The sequence below is a fragment of the Acomys minous genome, assembly GCF_964271855.1.
Source record: "Acomys minous genome assembly, chromosome: 10".
Classification (NCBI taxonomy): Eukaryota; Metazoa; Chordata; class Mammalia; order Rodentia; family Muridae; genus Acomys; species Acomys minous.
The window spans coordinates 34,924,171-34,937,405 of record NC_140491.1 but is presented as its reverse complement, the minus strand read 5'-3'; the positions used below and the strand labels follow the sequence as shown (position 1 = coordinate 34,937,405).

General features: G+C 43.9%; 1 pseudogene across 1 annotated transcript; it reads left to right on the top strand.

The window, feature by feature from the left end:
* The first annotated feature begins 2,723 nt into the window (after nucleotides 1–2,723).
* LOC311606520 (small ribosomal subunit protein uS13-like) lies at nucleotides 2,724–12,768 on the top strand (annotated as a pseudogene). Its single transcript has 2 exons — nucleotides 2,724–2,786; nucleotides 12,286–12,768. The product of its transcript is annotated as a small ribosomal subunit protein uS13-like (transcript).
* The last annotated feature ends 467 nt before the right edge of the window (nucleotides 12,769–13,235 follow it).

Here is a 13,235-nt window from a genome sequence, read left to right as displayed (position 1 = left end):
CTGTGAGTTCGAGGTCAGCCTGGTCTACAGAGTGAGTTCAGGACAGTCAAGGCTACACAGAGAAACCCTGTCTCAAAAAACCAACCAAACAAACAAACAAACAAACAAACCAAACAAACAAACAACAACAACAACAGAACATTGATGGCTAAGCTAATGGTAGCTTGACAACTAGAGAACAGGCAGTCAGCTCCTTACCCCAAGGTAATCCATCACGTTAGTTCATTAGTCAGTTAAAACTACTCGGTACTAGGTCTCATTTTTAAAAAGGGACACAGGTTTACCTTGCTCACAGACCTTATGTTAAAAGATAAACAGGGTTCCGATGCCTCCTCACAGTCCTCTTCATTGTGTAAAAATCAGGCTTTAAGCCTCATTTTCCTAAAGATGCTACCAACACATCTAGACACTAGGTCAAGACAGTCTACCTTGTTACCAGACCCCCCAAAACAGGTCTCAGATGTAACTTTTTAACGATTCCTTTAGCTAAAAGGATAGTGACTGCTTTTAGCAGTATCACCTGTGTCTCATGGTAAATAATTGAAAAAGAAAGATGTAAAGCTTATGTAAGGCCTAAAGATACAGAAGCTTAAGTTGTGAGGAATTAACAAAGTAGTTTAGGGTCTAAGAAGATGTTTTAAGGTTAACAAATACAAATGAAAGCCTAGATGGCTTTATAAGAAGGTGTTTTAAGGTATACAAAAATGCTTCAGCTCTCTTCCTGTAGCTATACTAATGTGGTACTAAGACTGTTCAGAGCGTTGACATTAATCACTGGAGCTATGATTTATTAATCTAACTCTGGTAGAACATTCCACTATCATCATTCTAAGCTCAAGATTTTAATTTTCCTTTGGTTTGTCTTTTAAGCACAGACTTAACAATGTTTCTCATTGTGCTAAATTTATATACATCCAGTCTCTTTTATACTGAAAATCAAAATCAAGTGAGCTTTTGTCTCTTCTACTTCATGGAACGTTTCTGCCTTCCCTGAGCTCACCTCAAAGAATTATGATGTCAACCCAAACTCATTTCCCAAGCCTCTGCTGTGCTAGGATAGAGATGTGTGTCTACTGCCTTTCTCTACAGTGTGTATTTCACTGCAGATTACAAACAATGGCGATGCTAATATGCTTAAAATTTATCTCCTTTGTAAACATAGAAAGATTCTTGTAAGCCTCAGGAAATCCACTTGGACCCTCCTCTCAGGTCAAACGAACTCCAGCAAAGTCCTAACTTTCCCACCTATTTCCTACTTCAGCGGTTGGGATTCCTCCCCCTTTCTCTGGTTTTGGGACTCCCCTGCCCACAACTACCAACACCATGGGTCCTAAAGTTTCAAATGTGCACCTAAGAAAAATAGTTTTCTCCATGACCTACCTAACTTTGTCTTCTGTCCATGTATATGATCCACTGTCCTCTCAAGTCTGGGTGCTCCCCGCATCCAAGACAGCGCCGACGCAGCTACCCACAGATGCTCCGGTCTGACCCGGCAGACTGCATCACTTGGGTCTGCACGTTCCTTCTTAGCCACAGATGGTCTCACAGATCCTGGACAGCAAGTAAAATAGCCTGCTCTTCCCGGACATTGGCAACAGTCTGGATCCCCTGCCCCGATATCGATGGCCCAGTGGCAGCAGGAAGCAGTCATTGAGGAATATACCGTCCTGTATTCGTTTATTACCAACAAAAGGCTGGGACACTGTGCGTCAGTGCTGGGACAGGCAGCTCCAGATATTCCCATCACTCCTCGGTCCCTACCTGCTACAGAGCGTGGCTGACATACCCTGTCCTCTAGCCTGAATTCTCCAGCCCAGGAGCAGGGGCTTCCCCTCACCCTTCTCTCTGTCTCTGTGTGTGTGTCTCTGTCTCTGTCTGTTTCTGATCTCTTTCATTCATATTCTCTCTCTCTCTCTCTCTCTCTCTCTCTCTCTCTCTCTCTCTTTCTCTGTGTGTATGTGTGTCTGTGTGTGTCTCTGTCTCTGGTCTCTCTCATTCATTCTCTCTCTCTCTCTCTCTCTCTCTCTCTCTCTCTCTCTCTCTCTCTCTCTCTCTCTCTCTCTCTGTTTCTCTCTCCCTACATGGTAGCTGAGATCTGCCTCCAATGAACCTGTATTATATACTTTAACTTGTCTTGCATGCGTAGTCAGAAGGACACAACGTTCTCATTCCTGCCTCACCACCCCTTCCTAATTTTGCCATTCACAATTAAACAAAAAGGGAGGAATGCTAGCGTGCAAGTAGTCCCACTAGCTTGCCTTTCAGGGTCCTAGCAACTTCTTAAGTCATCACCTGCCACCACTGCCAGGTGCACCATGGGATAAAAGGATCCTCCCCCTCCTCCCCAGGTCTCTCTGTCTCTCTTTGGGCCTGCCATTTGCAGCACACACAGCCTCTCTCCCAGCTCCACTCTGCCTGCAGTTTTCTTGGCAAATGTCCCATGGCCCTGACATCTCCAGTGTCCTGGAGTCTCCACTGTGACTTAGGCCTCGTCTTCATTGGTTCATACAGTGGCTTCTGAGGGGCTCCTCTAAAGGACCCCAACCATGCCACACATGTTTTGGCTTTGGATGTCTTCTGAAACCACAGAACAAGACTCTGTGACACCCTCAATTTTGTGTCTTCTACACCTGCAAAACTTTTACTACATGAATGCTGCTGCCAGTTAGGATGCAACCTGGACCCCGGGGACCAAAAGTGGTATCGGCCTCTGTGTGCTGACCATGGGGAAAGTTGTCTTCAAGGAACAGGGAACCCCTTCACTCGACGGCACCTCACAAGATAAGGTTTGGAGCGTCACACGATGGGCTTTTACTCTCAGGATGTCTTGTCTGGTGTCCCAGTGCAGCACAGGTGGTTTCTCTTCAGTGGTGGTGATCTCTTTAACGATTACAGCTGCCGAGGGAGGGAGGGAGGGTGGAATGGGGAGGAGAGGGGGGATAAGGCTAGGATCAAGATATAAAGTGAAAAAATAAATTAAAGAAAAATTTTAAACAAAACAAGAAAAACAAACAAAAAAACCAAAACCAATTATGGCTGCTGTCTTGGTGCCGGTCTTAAAGTTCTCCTGTCTTGAAATTTCCTCTGCCAAGCAAATTATCTTTACGTTCTACTTAGTTTACATTCTTGGGCAGAATGCAGCAAGATTATTGGCCAAAATATCACATGAATGGGCCCTCAGAAAGTCCCTGATGGCCTTATTGCTTGATCCTCTCTGAAACCTCATACACCAGGTCTCCTCTGTCCGCTTTTCTCCCAGCATCTGTATCTCCTTACATCTCATTAAAATGCCCCCAGAAAGCCCTGCTTTCAGCATGCCAAGGCTTTCCTAGTCCATAGTAACAAACTCTTTCATATTCCAGCCACGAAGCAGATCCAAGGGTCTAAGAACCACATGGTCAGATTTACCACAGCAGTGGTCCCACTACTCAATGCCAGTTTTCGGTTTTGATTCTTTTTCCTGTTGCTGGGATAAAATACTCTGACAAAGGCAATTTAGAGGAGAAAGGGTTTATTTGGGCTCAGACTAAGATTACAATCCTCCAGAGCAGTTAAGTCACAGCAGCAGGAGCTTAAGCCTACTGGTCACATCGCACGCACCACCAAGTGACATAGAGTCATGAATGCTGTGCTCAGCTTACTGTCTCCTCTTTAAGCAGTCACAGACACCAGCACACAGAATGGTGCCACACAGTGGGTAGGCCATCTCACTCAGTTAACCTAATCCAGACCAAACACTCAGGTGTACTTTCTGTTAGGGTGTGAAATATACCATCCATTCTATGCTGGCTTTGTGTTGTGGACGGTGTGATGGACCATCTACGTAACGAAATGGTCTGTGTCTTTTCATTGATATTCCTAATTAATTATCATAAGGCCGTCTGGATACTTCCTGCTATAATTTATCCGTCTCAGATCTCTGATGGCGTTGATAGCTGTGTTAACTGTAGCTTTGGCAGCTGGGCAGCAGCAGGCAGCCAACTCCTTCCCCCCAAGGCCACAGGCACCTTGTTAGTTCCTTAGTTAGTTAAGTTACTAGGTCACTTGTTAAAAAGAGGCAGACAGGTTGGCCCTGCTAACAGGCTTCATAGTAAAGGGTAAAAGGTTTCCAGTATAACTTTGTATGAAAGGACCATGCTTTGCAACGACTGTTCTCAGAACTATTTGTGTTTCTGGTGAATGATTAGATGAAAAGAAAAAGGTTCAAAATCCATGCAAGGCCTGAGGATGTAAGAGCTTGAGTAAGTTCTGAGGGTCGAAGGAAATGTCTTCAGATGTATAAATACAAGTTGTAAGTGTATAAAAATGATTTAAGGTATGCAAAAAGGTGAAATATTTCAGACTTCTTTTCCCCCTCTATGCTATTGTTATACTAAGGTTTCAAAGGTTCAGAGTTTTAACATTGGCCAATGGAGTTCTGATAAGCCGGTAGTGCTCTGACTACTTACTATTCAGTCACAAGCTCACAATTTTCAGTTTCCTTTGGTTGTCTTCCAAGTATAGACTCAGAGCAGCCCAAATTCCCCACCTGTCTATTCGTGAGGATGGGGGGAAATCTCTCGCCCTGGTCTTGAGGCTCCTTTTCTTCCCCAGGTACTGGGACTCTGGGTCTGAAAATTGCAAATTAGGATTTTTCCTTTAAGTTCCTAAACTTTTACCTCTGTCCCCAGTCTATATTTTTTCTCAGCAGATGTCCACTCTGGCAGACACCACCCAGGAATCAGCTGCCGGACAGCAAACTGCTGAGGCCTGGACTTGCTGGAAGCCGATGTAAAGCAGTCAGCCAATGCAGTTGCTCCCTGTCCCTGCAGCCGGGTCAGCTAGCCAGATGCTTCCGAGGAATGCCCCATTGCCCAGCCTTTGACTAGCCTTCCAGGCTACCCTAGTTTCAGATGGAAGTGGTTACAGAAGAGAATATGCCACCCCTTATCCCCTGACACGCTGAAAGGCTAAGTCAAACAGAAACCCCCTGCCTTAAGGGACGAAGTGATTACCTATAATGCCAACTGTCATACCAGGCAAGTGGAGTTAGGTTTATCAACAGGTAGATTCATCAGCTGAAATAATTCTGCAATATGGTAGGGCACTTGGCCTGCTTTATGCAGAACAAAGAGGTACTATATGGCTTTAAGAGAAAATTATTATTTCTACACAAACCATTCAGGAATATAATCTGACTGCACTTAAATAGTGCAGAAAGGGACCTGACATGCGACCTCCTAGATGGGTGACTCTGATGTCAGCCACAGCAGGGGCTTTGGCTCTCCTGCTTCTGCTAATTGCTGTTGGCTCCTGCATCGTGGATGCCTCAGCTGGGGGTGAAGAGTGCCGGCTGCCCTTCGTACAACCTGAGCTGGGGTCCCCGTAACCGACCCCCCTGTAACTCCCGCTCCATGAGATCTGACGCCCTTCTCTGCCCTCCACAGGCACCTGCACATGTGTGGCACACACTCACTCAGAGACGCATGCAGGCATACATACGAAATCTGAAAATAAAAAGTAATTCTTATGAAGGTAATAAATAAATACAAGCTGAAGCGGCAGTGAGACCTGTGGGGGGATGTGACACAGGGGCAAGCCCGGCTCTCCACACTCATGATGCTCTCTCTAGTGAAATGAAGGGGAGAGAAAGAAAAAGAAGCATGAACAACCATGTAAAATCAGCCAGAAGTACCAGTTACTACGCCTGTGTCCTAATTTATGAATTTCTAATACTTCTGGCTTAAAATGTATTAATCGTTAGTATAAGATCTTGATTTAGAAGTAAGGCATTTGATTCACAATTGAGTGGGGGTTTTTGTTTTTGTTTTTGTGGTTTTGGTGTGTGTGTGTGTGTGTTGTGTGTGTGTGTGTGTGTGTGTGTTCAAACATTTTGTAAGACATTAGAATTTACTGAACTCCATAAGTAGCCAAACAAAGAGACTCTTTCAAAAAAAAAATAATTTATTTTTTCTTTTATTTTTTGGATTTTCCTATAATTTCTAAATTAATTTATTCAGATTACAGCTCAATTATTTTTGCCGCACTTGTATCCTCCCATTCCTCCCTCCCTCCCACTTTCACCCTATTCCCCTCCCCTAGGTCTAAGACTGAGGGAGACCTCCTCCCCCACTATATGGTCATAGGCTATCAAGTCTCATCTTGGTAGCCTGCTTACCCTTTCTCTGAGTGCCACCAGGCCTCCCCACCAAGGAGAAGTGGTCAAATATGGGGCACCAGAGTTCATGTCAGATTCAGTCCCCGCTCTCAACACAACTGTGGAGAATGTCCTGTCCATTGGCTAGATCTGAGTAGGGGTTTGATGTTTACTGCATGTATTGTCCTTGGTTGGTACAGTAGTTTAGGCAGACCCCCTTGGATCCAGATCCACCCATCAGATGTTCTTCTTGTAAGTTTCTAGGACCCTCTGTATCCTTCTATTTCCCCATTCTCCCAAACTTCTCTCACCTAGAGTCCCAGTAGGAAGTCCTCACATCTATCCCAATCTCCTGGTAAGTGAAGACTTTCATGGGACATCCCTTTTGGGCTAGTGTCCAATTATAAGTGAGTATATACCATGTGAGTCTTTCTGCCTCTGGGTTAACTCACTCAGTATGATCATTTCTAGTCCCATCCATTTGTTTGCAAATTTCAGGATTTCCTTGTTTTTAATAGCTGAGTAGTATTCCATAGTGTAAATGTACCATAGTTTCTGTATCCATTCTTCAACTGGAGGGACATTTAGGCTGTTTCCAGGTTCTGGCTATTATGAATAAGGCTGCTTTGAACATGGTTGAGCATATCTCCTTGTTGTGTGGTAGAGCATCTTCTGAGTATATTCCAAGGAGTGGAATAGCTGGGTCTGGAGGTAGCCCTATTCCCAGTTTTCTGAGAAAGTGCCAGATTGATTTCCAAAATGGATGTACAAGTTTGCATTCCCACCACCAATGAAGGAGTGTTCTCCTTCCTCTACATCCTTGCCAGGATGTGGTGTCACTGATGGTTGTAAGATGAAACAAATGCCCCCCACCCAGTTATTTTGGCCACAGTGTATATCACCCCACTAGAAACCTAACAAATCCGTTGCTTAAATGTGGGCTGTGCCAAGTGCTTCCCTTTGAAAGAGTGCAGAAGAGAAAAGAGGAAAACAGCAGTTGACAGTGGAGAGGCCTGAGAGATGCAGCCTCTGCCAGTGGTCATCCAGTGCCAGCAGTCACAGATCACAGTGACAGCACGCACCCTGTAAGCTGTGGAAAAGGGGGTTCTTCACTTTTAGGAAGACCTGTAGTCTCTATGCAGTCATAAGACACTGGTAAGCAATCTGTCCCCTGCATCTCAAACTGTCAATGCTATCCAAACCGGGAGGCCTGAGAAATGTCACATCTAGGAAGAGCCCAGGGTGAGATGAGTGTTCCAAGTAACATGGAGTCCTGGGAGGGATCCCATAATAGAACGTGGATTTAGACAAAAACAAGGAAACCTGGGAAAGATGCAGACCTTGTTAATACAGTAGTTACCAAGATGGCCTTGCGAGGGTAAGATAATAACAAAGGTTTGGGGTTTATTTGTACTGTTGCTATTATTAGTGTTATTATTAGTAGTAGTAGTAGTGATGGTGGTGGTGGTGGTGGTGTTAGTAGTTTAAGCAAGGTCTTTGTCCTTTGTCCTTTGGCAGGACTGGAACTTGCTATGTAGGACAGGCTGGCAGCGAACTCTCAGATACCCTCCTACCTCTGTCTTCTGAGTGCTGGAATTAAGGGCTTGTACCACTAGGCCCAACCATATGCCTAAAGTTTGATCATGCACACATATATCTACTCTGTGTGTACATGTCTGTGGGAGTGTGTGCACATGGGTGTGCGCATGGGTGTGCACATATGTGTGTATGTATGTGTGTGTGTGTATAGCTCTGCCAGAGGTTGAGTGTGTGCCTTCTACACTTCTACAATCAATGTTTCTTTATTTCTTTTATTCTTTCTCTCCTTCTCCCCCTCCCTCCCTCTTTTCATCCCTCCCTCCCTCGCTCTCTCCCCTCCCTGCCTCTCTCCTCCCTTCCTTCCTTTCTTTCTTTCTTTTTTTTTTTTTTTTTTTGAGATAAGTTTTCTCTGTGTAGCCTTGGTGGACCTGGAGCTCTGTAAACCAGGCTGGCCTTGAGCTCAGAGATTCTCCTGCCTCTGCCTCCCAAGTACTGGAATTAAAGGTGTGCGTTTAGCTATTACCTCATTTATTAAGACAGGAAGTCTCTCAGAACCATATTATAACTCCATGAGAACTAATGCCCTCTCTGGCCTTTGTGGACACTGCACACATACTTATGTGCAACAAATACTCTTACACTTAAAATAAAAAGAAATTTAAAGAAAGAATAAAGCCACCCAGCTCTCCTTATGTGCACACAGTGCCACAATATGCAAAGCTGGTTTGTACTCTTACACTGTTCAGTGTCCTCTCCCTAGGGTCATATAGTGACACAAATGATGGCATCTGCTTTTCCACTTTGCTCATCATCATGATTATTCTGCTTACCTCATCCAACATTTCCGCCAGTAGCTCTTCTGTCTTCTCTGTGAATATAATTTTTATTAACTACTTTGCAACTATTGTCCAATAAATAGCACAACATATACCTACGTTTAGTAATAACTGAAAAATGAGTCGTGGATAGTTGAAGCCTGCAAGATGGCTCAGTGGTTAAAGGCACTTATTGCAGACACCATGCCGTGCATCACACATACACAAGCACACACACGCACATGCGCACACACGCACATGCACACACACATGCACACGTGCGCGCGCATGCGCACACACACACACTAAAATGAGGGGAAATGGTGTTTTTCAGTCTGGAAGCACATATATTCTTTTTAATATTTTGTCTACTTATGAATTTGTTGGTTGTGCAGGGTCGTTCTATGTAGTACAGGCTAGTCTTGAACTCACAACTTTCCTGTCTCAGCCTCCCGTGTACTGAGATTATCAGCATATGCCACCACCCCAGGCTCTTTTTTTTTTTTTTTTTTTTCATTGAGACTGGGTCTCACTATGCAGCCAAGGCTGACCTCATATTTGAGTTCTGAGTACCCAACAGTTTCCTGGGTACTGGGATCGCAGGTGTGTGCCACCATGCCCAACTAACAGTAAATTGCATTGCTTTCATATAACAGTGTGTGATTTCTTACTTGTTTGGATTCAAGGAGTTGACTGGGTCCTCTGAGGGGTCTCTATGCTAAAACTAGAGAATAAATTGATGGATGAGTGACAGTCAAAGGTCCATTCTCTTTCCTCCCATATTTTTGGTTACTTTGAGAAACTCACAGGCTGACTTGTTCCAGCACAAATAGGGCCCACACTGTTGGATTCCTGCTCACCCTCAGTGCTAGCGCTGTTCTCAGTGTTATAGCTCCAGCTTCTGCTAATGTCTCACACTCCAGTGAACCACGGTTAAGTACTCTTTCATTTCAGGATCATGTGACCAAGAGTAATTTCAATAATGTGTACTCAGCATATACTTATAAATACCACTTAAATTATATCAAACATATGTTCTCTGAGATAAAGTATACTACACTAATTGAATATAAGCCGAAGCAACCCAAATGAAAGCCATCCCTATAGTATGCCTACAAATTTAAGAATGCAATGATTATAATACATGGGCTGGAGTTCACTAGTCAGGCACGGTCACACAGGCTTGTTGTAACCCCAGCATGTGGGAGGCAGAGGTCGGAAAGTCACCTGTGACTGTATAGAGATATGTAGCGGTTTTGGTCCCTGTGCAGCTGCACTATCCAATAAGGTAGTTATGGTCACATGTGGCTGCCGAGTACTTGAAGCATGACTAGTGTGTCTAAATTTCTATGTTTTCTTCAAGACAGGGTCTCATTATGTACCTGTGCCTGGCCTGGAACTCATTAGGTAGATCAGGCGGGCCTCGAATCCACAGAAATCTGCCTGCCTCTGCCTCCAGGAGACCTGATGTCTTCTTTTGACCTCTGTGGGCAGCTGGTGCGCATGTAGTGCACACACATACATGCATGCAAACCACTCGTACACATAAAAATAAATAAGTAAAAGATGCACACAACAGCAGTCCTTTTGAAAAACTGAAATGGTTATTATAATTTTCCAATATTATTTTTCCTTAGTGGCAGTCATTTTAACATTTTTTTAACCCTAAAATGTTTGTTCTGTATACCAAACACTGGAAAGGGGCTCAATGAGACGTAAACTATATGAAAGTCTACTTTATACACATCAAAAAATGGTGTCATTATGCATTGTAAGTTCATAACTTAAAGACTAACATTGTTGGACACTTTTTTTTTTTTGAGGCAGGTCTCACTACACAGCTCAGACGGACCTGAAAAGCTCCATCTTCTGTAGTGCTGAGATTGTTGGCCATGCCACCACACCCAGCTCTCCTGAGACAGGAGGCTCTGCATACTAATAACGCTTCGTAAGAACGTGTGACAGCTCAAAGGGTGGTCATGAACAAAATAGACAATAAGAGATTCAAGCCATTTCCTGTTTATGATCCCAGAGGTCTCAAGAAGGTATTTAACATACACATGCACACCCATGTGCTTACACATGCATATACACATGTACAGACACATAAACATACACATGTACTAACATAAATACATATATGTACACATAGATATACACATTTACACACAAGTAAAGAAATGTACACACATAAATATACACATGTATGCAAACAAGTGTACAGGAGTGCACACATAATGCACACACATAAACATAAATGTACACCTTTAAATACAGATAAATGTACACATGTAGACATAAATATACACACAATATGCACAACCACACACATAAACATACACATGTATACACACAAAGAAACCCTATCTCGAAGATCCACATGAAACCTGAGCTGCTCATGGGACACACCTAGGTCCAGTCCATGCATGGCCCTCGGTTGGTGTTTCAGACTCCACAGGCCCCTCTGGGCCCTGGATAGTTGGCTCTGTTGGTCTTCTTGTAGAGCTCTTGTCACCTCTAGGTCCTTTTATTACACGCACACGCTCACACACACACACACACACACACACACACACACACACACACACACCATTTTCCATAAGACTCCTTATGCTTTGCCCAATGTTTGGCTGGCTACACCATCTTGATGTTTCTTTTTTGCCCACATCTGTCACTCTATGCTTTATTCTACCCAATAGTCATCCTTATAATAGCAGTCTGTTGTGTGGTAACCCACTGACCCGAAGGTATAGTCATGCCTTCATGAATATCATGCAACTGCCTCTGGTGCTCTGGGGAAGTCTCTCTTTACCTATAGCTGACGTGTAAATGCTGAAGGACAAATGCACTTCTTCTGCTCTTAGCACATTTAGAAAATAGCCAATCGCCCATCTACCATGTAAGCGTTTTTCTTTATTAGGATCCCATTACTAATTCACTCTTCACTTGCTTTCAAGCCTGAGTAACCACAGTCCTCTTAGCTCTCCCTCACAGCTTTTATTTTTTTTTCAAATCCTTTAATCAACTTTGTGGTTCTCCAAGTTCTCCAGCCCCCTCGTTGGTTGCTGCACTGAGATCTGGACGCAGAACTTTAATAACTTCCCAGTCAGTCTGAGTGTGATGGTTCTGCATACCAACGTCATGCTTGAACAGTGATGTTGTGTTCAACCACAGCCTCCACGGGCAGGTACTCAGCAGCTAGTGCCTGTGACACAGCAGGTATAGAGTTATGATGTGTTCACCGGGTGAATGTGAGGCAAAATGGAATGTTCCACGTGCACCATATAACGTGGATAATAACACCAAGGGTTGAGAGTTTCAATAGCTTGTTATTGTCAATTTTCCAGTCCTAATTTTAATATGTGTGCTAAAATCATACAGCCCTGAAGAAGAAATAAAATGGTTAATAAACATGAAAACTATTCAGCCTTACAAGTAATAAAAATTCACACTATAGTGAAACACCCCTTGTTTGTTATCAGATTGTTAAGCACTCAAAAATTCTTGGATGCTATGGAGACATAAACACCCTCCCAATGCTTTTGGAAGGACAGGGCAACAGGGGAGCAGTTAAGCAATTAAAACGTTTTGCTATATATATATATATATATATATTACAATATATATATAAAACCATTGTCCCAGCAACTCTACCTATAGGAAAGTATTCTGTGACCATGTGCAAATACACAAAGTTACAAAGAAAAAGTACTTACTGTGCTACTGTGACTGCAAGGTTGTGGCTTTGAAATAAGGAATAAGCTCTTTCACAGGAGGCCTACAGGCCACTGCTAGTGCTGCCACGTGTCTCTAGTGATCCCCGAGGGGTTCCAGCATGTTTTGTGAGTACTCAACACCAGCATCGATAGGCAGTGGAAAATAGCCTTTGCCATCACTGTCATTAAGGGTGTGCGGCAGAGATATGCTCATGTGGTGTTGAGAAAAGCAGACACTGACCTCACCAGGAGGGCTGGAGAACTCACGAAGGATGAGGTGGAGTGTGTGATCCCCATCATGCAGAATCCATGGCAGTACATGATCTCAGACTGATTCTTGGACAGACAGAAGGACATGAAGGATGGAAAGTACAGCCAGGTTCTGGCCAGGGGTCTAGACAACATCTGCGTGGGGACCTGGAGTGAAGGAAGAAGGTCAGAGCCACAGGGTCTATGACACTTTTGGGGTCTTCATGTCTGAGGTCAGCACACAGAGACCACTGACTGTAGGGGCCATACTGTGGTGTATCCAAGAAATGAGTCTGTGGGTCTTTGCTGTTAATAAATAGTTTATATACCTGGAAAAAAAAGATATAAGGAATAAGCCTGCTAAGGAACCGTATGTGACAGCGGAAGAAATTAAGAAACTGTTATCTATACAAAAGATGTCTGTGTGTGTGTGTGTGTGTGTGTGTGTGTGTGTGTGTGTGTGGCCATCCTGGCCTCAAACTCTTTTGTTTGTTTGTTTTGGTTTTTGGTTTTTCGAGACAGGGTCTCTCTGTATTAGCCTTGGCTGTCCTGGACTCGCTTTATAGACCAGGCTGACCTCGAACTCACAGCTATCCACCTGCCTCTGCCTCCTGAGTGCTAGGATTAAAGGCGTGCACCACCACACCGAGCTTTGGCCTCAAACTTTTAATCCTCCTACTTCTGCCTCTGCAGTGCTGGGATCACAGATGCACCACCACATCTGGCTCGCTGCCCTGATTTATAGAAAAGGTCTTTATTGGATACTATTTTCATAAAAAT